We start from the raw sequence: 6,154 nt of genomic DNA, 5'->3' as shown, positions 1-6,154 counted from the left end.
CAGGCCCCGCCCGCCCTCGAGGCCCCGCCTTAGCCGTCCAACCTGCCTCTCCCGCCCGACCGCCTCCACCCGCCCGACCAGGCCATGCCCCTGGCTTTGGCCCTTCTTCACTCGCTGGCGGGCGCCCTGCGCCCGTGACCCTCCTAGCTTCGCTCTACCGGGCAGGTCTGGTTGGGCTGCACAGGCCCCGCCTTCGCCGTCTAACCTGCCTCACCCGCCCGACCAGGCCACGCCCCCGGCGTCGGCCCTTCTTCACTCGCTGGCGAGCGCCCCGCCCCCGTGGCCCTGCTAGCTTCCCTTGCCCTGGCAGTTCCCTTGGGCTGCTCAGGCCCCGCCCCTAAGGCCTTTCCCCGCTTCCCTGGCGGCCAGTGCCCGGGCATCCGTAATAGCTTGGGACCCGCTGCCTCTCTTTGGGGGCGCCTTTCGGGGCGGGCGTCAGGTCTCCGCCTTTCTACGGGGGCGGGGACCGGAGGACAGGGCGGTGGTGCGTTCTCGCCACCTGAGCGCTTGGTAGTCGCAGCCTCCCTCGGCCATGAGCCTGCCTTTGTCCTGCGGGCCGCCTCCCTCCCTCGCTGGGCGCCTCCGAGGCCACTGGGTTGGCAGCCCCGCGCAGGCCTGGTCGCCATTCTGTCCACTGAATTGCGGGGATGCTTTCCCAGACCAGAACTCCATGAGGGATGGGCAGAGTGGGGGACGTTGCAGGGCCGCCGCCGCCCGCCCATTCAGGACGCTCCGCTGTAGCGCCGCCGGCCACCTTGCTGTGTGCAGGGCGCCCGCTGTTGGCTCGCCCTGCGCCCTCCCGAGGTCTAGATCCCGGGTTTCTCCTGGGAAAATAGGTGTGTGTCAACCGACGGAGTGGGAAACCTAGTGCATTTATTATTTTGGTTGTTTTGGCTAAAATGCAAAGTTCTCCTCTTTTCTGGTATGTTTCCCAAAATGCCAAGCCAATCTCCCTGGTTTTAGGAATTTCAAAGTACAATACGTAAGTAGAAACTCAACCAAATAGACCTGCTTGTGCTTACTCTCCCATATTGCTTATTCATGACATAAGGCTTAATGTTTAGCTTTGACTTATGTACCCTTAATTTGGTGGATCTTTTTCCAGAACACAACCAAAATGACAGTAAAGTTCAGTTTTTCCATAATTAGATGAAAGTTGATTTTATGAAACTATGAATTATGATTTAAACAGCTTATTTGTTTTAATAGTTTTACTGGCACATTATAGTTGTACATAATGGGGGATTTGTTGTAACATATTCATACATGAACACAATGTAACAATTTGGCCTGTAGCATTAACCAGTATTTGTCTTTTTTATCGCTTGCTCCCTCCCCCTGATCCCTCTCCTCAACTGATATCTTATCTCGATTTATAGATTTACATGAGATTCCCCCCAACACACCTTTATTTTTCTTTTTCCTCTCTAGCTTTCACATATCTGAGAAAACATACCACCTTTGACCTTCTGAGTTTGGCTTATTTCACTTAACCTAAGTTCTCAAGTTCTATTCATTTTCTTATGCATACCACAATTTCATTTTTCTTCCTGGCTTAATAAAACTCCTTTGTGTATACATACCACATTTTCTTTATCCATTCATTCACTGATGGACGCCTTGGCTGGTTCCATAGTTTGGCAATTGTGAATTTAGCAGTTATAAATGGGTATTTATCTGTAGCTGTAGTATGACTAATTCTTAAGGATAAATACTATGCAGTGGTTTAGCTGGGTCATATGGTGGTTCCATGCCAAGTCTTTTGAGGAACCTTCATACTAATTTTCCATATTGGTTGTACTAATTTACAAGCCCATCAACAGTATAAAAGTGTTCATTTTTCTCCACATCTTGTCCACCATTTATTATTGTTTTTATTCTTAATGGCTGATGTTCTAACTGGAGTAAAGTGAAATTTCAATGTAGTTTTGCTTGCTTAAGCAGTTTTTAAAAATATATTATTTGTTCTAATTAGTTATATCTGATAGCAGGATGCATTTTGGCATCTCATAGGTAAATGGAGCAGTTTTGATCATGACTTAGTTTACCATGCAACACTGATTGACTCTAGTTTCACAGTTGTCATTTTATGTTTACTGAAAATTTTAAATGAGAAAAATGTATATCACATTTCATTTCCATTAAGCCACTTGCTAGTGTGATAATTAAAATAGTTTCTACCTAACAGGGAAATTCCAGAAACTTGGTTTGGTGCCCCTTTCTAATGATAACTATCACCCTGCATGGAATACAATTTATAGTAACATCAGCTACATCTAAGCAGTTAATAATCTTCAGCCCATCTAGAATTTTATTTTTTTTACTTTTAATACATTTTATTTCAGGGCTGGGGTTGTGGCTCAATAGTAGAGCACTCACCTCGAATGTGTGAAGCCCTGGGTCCCATCCTCAGCACCACATAAAAATAAAGGCATTGTGTTGTGTCCATCTACACCTAAAAAATAAATATTTTTTTAAAAAATAAATAAAATTTATTTCATATACAAATAAAGTTTATTTCATTTTTTATTGCTTTTTGCTTTCCTCAATAGAAAAGTTTTAATAATAACAATTTTATAATACTTCTTTTTGTTAATTACCTGTATGCTAAAAATAGCATGAGCAGAGTTCTTAGTCCTGCTACTATTCACATTGTTTAATCAGTTTCTTAGCCATCATTTTCTCCAAAAGTAGGTACTGGCATTTTCTGAAAAATGCCTTTTATTTTCATATGGCTTTCCTTATTATTCTTTATAAGATTTCCTAAAATTATCTTCACAACTGCATAAAATTGAAGTTACTGACACCTTCAATTACTGCTTCTCTATAGAATCTTAAATCAAAAATTTTCTCTGTTTGTAGGACGGCATCTACTACGTTCAAGCAAACTCTGCTTAATGTATTCTCAATTCTGGTTTCTTCAAATGTTCAGCTTAAATCTTTCCCTAGAAATTGTCTTTTTAAAATCCACTTAGAGCTACACACGTCAACATATATTTTTACAAGAGGAAGCTCAACATATATTTTAAGTTTGTTGCTTTGATGATCTTAAGCAAATTTGTAGACTGCACAGATTGACATCTCAATTTTAGCACATTTGTGTACAAAATATAGTTTGTTGTTGTTGTTGTGGTACTAGGGATGGAAGCTGTGGCCTCCTGTGTACTAGCACTCATCCTACCACTAAGCCACATCCCCAGCCCCAAATATAGTTTTATCCAATTAGAAGCTCCATCAAAAGATTCTCCCCACAAGTTCAAGTATCCCAAAGCACAATTAAACATTTCAAAATTAGTTTTTTTATAAAGTTTATGCTCTTTTCATAGAGTACATTGATTTTCTTTTTGGTCATTATAAGACTTTAAAGCTGCTGAAGGTGAATAATCTGATTTTAGAGTGCCAATAATTTTGAATGAAATGCATGAAAATGTAGAGGTTTTGTGTCAGTCCTCCGGTTTAACTAGTAGGTCCATAGGTTTATTCACAACAGAGTGCTTTAAGGAGCTTTCCCAGCAGGCTTTCCAACTGGGCCACAGTGTACAAAAGCATTCAGCATACTTGCTTTCTCCTCTGCTGTAGGCAAAACCATCTCTATTTCACATGTTCCAGACAAACCTCATGAGATTTTCCACATGTACCAGTGGGTCTGAGAAGTAGCAGCCCGGTAGGGCTCTTGTGTGTGGAAAGTGGCAGCAGCAGGCCACAGCATTCTAGGCACAAGGCTGACACACAGAGTCACAGCAGCGTCAGAGGCCTCCCAAGCTTCTCTGATTATGACCAGGCCCAGGACTGCTTGGAGGTGCACATGTACCACCTCTCATATCAAGTCATATTTAAGTCATATTTACTTACTTCTTTTCAGATAGCACCCTGTACAGTATTCTAGTCACTTTGAATCTGGAAAGGTTCAGGAAAAAAGTTATCACCGGCCATCTTTCATATTTCCCCACAAATTTAAATTCTGTCCTCTCACACACTATTAAACATGGCAAACGCTGGAACTAAGACAATGAAGGTCTATCAAACTCATCCCAAATGATTTTAATGCTAATATTAATAAGGCCTTATCTACACAAACACGTGCATTTGAAAGAAAATTGACCACAACACTCGGAGCAACCAAAAGATCTTTATTGCATCAGTGCAACAAAGAGAAAGAAAAGAAGGAAAGAGAGAGAAAGAAGGGAAGAGATGAACAGGGAGGAGAGCAAGAGCGAGAGAGAGAGACAGAGAGCACGTGCAAGAAAGAGAGAGAGAGCAAGAGAAAGAGGTGCCTGGCAGGAGGGAGTTTTTATAGCCCAAATCTAATGGGGCCTCTGGGTCTGCAAGCTGCCTTGTTGGCCCAAGGGGTGTTAAGTGCTCAGCCTTGAGCGGGACTTGACACAAACAGGTGATAAAGGACCAGATAGAGGGGGGTTTGAGTGCCTGGGCTATCTTGCAGCCAACATCTGTTCAGCCTGCCCTGCAGACAACACAGTTCAGCCTGCTCTGCACCCAACAGCATTATGTTAGTTATGTTGATTGGTCTTGAGGGAGACCTAGACCATGCAAAAGATTTGATTGGCATGATAAGTGTATTGATAGGGATAGCCAGCTGTGTTGCTCTCTTAAATACTCTTTTAAAACAAACCTTATTTAAATTTCACATTTAAAAAAATTAGGTGCCAGCTTTATTCAGTGCTATTCTTGAAAGCATGTCTTAAAATAGTCTTTACTTATAAAATGTGAAAGAAAAAAGCCTCTCCTTCAAAAATTAAAAGAACGCCAAAATATGATTCATTTTGCAGAATTACCAGCTAAGCAAGATGAAGACTTGCTAGCTATGATTATCAAGTAGCTGATTACAATGCTTTACCATCAACCAAAGGTCTACCCCGCCCCCTTTCAGAAGCAGTGCAGAGTGGCCCCAAAAGGTCATCCCAGGGACAGGGAGAGGTCCAGCCAGCCCACATCCCAGGGGGCAGTGGGTCCTGGGATGATTCCAGCCTCCACCACCATGAGCAACAACTTTATGAAGAACCCCAAGAGAGATCAGAGAAAAAATTGTCCAGCTGAGCCCCGGGAACCCCAGAAATATAGGGGCTGACAAGGCCAGTGGTGTTTTGAGGTTCTGGGGCGGGGCTTGTGAAATAGTAGTAAGTAATTTAAACACTGTCAGATGGAAACAATAAACAGCTTCACGGTGCATACATAGGCTGAGCATCCTGAATCCAGAAATCTGAAATCCAAAATGTTCCACATATGAAATTTTTTAGTGTTCCCATGACACTACAACTGTAAACTTCCATGCCCAGCCTCACAAAATGGTCACACAAGAGTCCCACTGCATTTATTGTTGCAATCTCAAAAAATAATAAAACATTTATTTCCAACCAAATTAGGTACATTAAAAGCCTAGAGTAAATGGAAAGGGAGGGAATCAAGTTTATGCTTAGAGACCTACAATCTAAAATAAAGAAGGAAGCCAGGGACAGGGAACACACCTGTAATCCCAGTGGCTCAGGAGGATTGAGGCAGGAGGATTGTAAGTTCAAAGCCAGCCTCAACAACTTAGTGAGACTCTAAGAAACTCAGTGAGATCCCCAGTACCATGAAAGAAAGAAAGAAAGAAAGAAAGAAAGAAAGAAAGAAAGAAAGAAAGAAAGAAAGAAGCAATCATTTTGTCTAAGAGAACACAGGAAATAATAGTAATAAAAAAGGAGCTATGTTGTACATCCTTCAAAAGGGAGTATGTCTTTGAATTTACTTTAAGGTGAAGTCATATTTGAATGTTAGGAGCTTCATGGTTTGAGGACAGTGAAGAGTCACCACAGATAACTGCACAGGCTGAGTACTGCACAACTTCAGGTGACATTATTCAAATGGATTGTGATGCACTTCTCAAGGATTAGAGGGCATCAGGTTGGGAACATAGTTAGAGGTTATATTGAGTATGGGTAACAAAGCCCCCAAACAATGGTTTGATCACGAGGGCGTGTTTCTCTTGGGCAACAAGAAGTTAGGGAGGCCTAGTTTATATGGTGTACAAAGCCATCAAAAACCACCCTGATGTCTCTCTTCTGCCATTCTATGTAGCTCAGCATGGTGGAACAGAAATAGGGAAGCGGAGAGCCAGAGGAAGCCAGGCTGGGGACTGCCCAGGGAAGGACAGTGG

The sequence above is a fragment of the Callospermophilus lateralis genome, unplaced genomic scaffold (genome assembly GCF_048772815.1).
Source record: "Callospermophilus lateralis isolate mCalLat2 unplaced genomic scaffold, mCalLat2.hap1 Scaffold_831, whole genome shotgun sequence".
NCBI classification, from domain to species: Eukaryota; Metazoa; Chordata; class Mammalia; order Rodentia; family Sciuridae; genus Callospermophilus; species Callospermophilus lateralis.
This window is presented reverse-complemented; position numbering follows the sequence as displayed.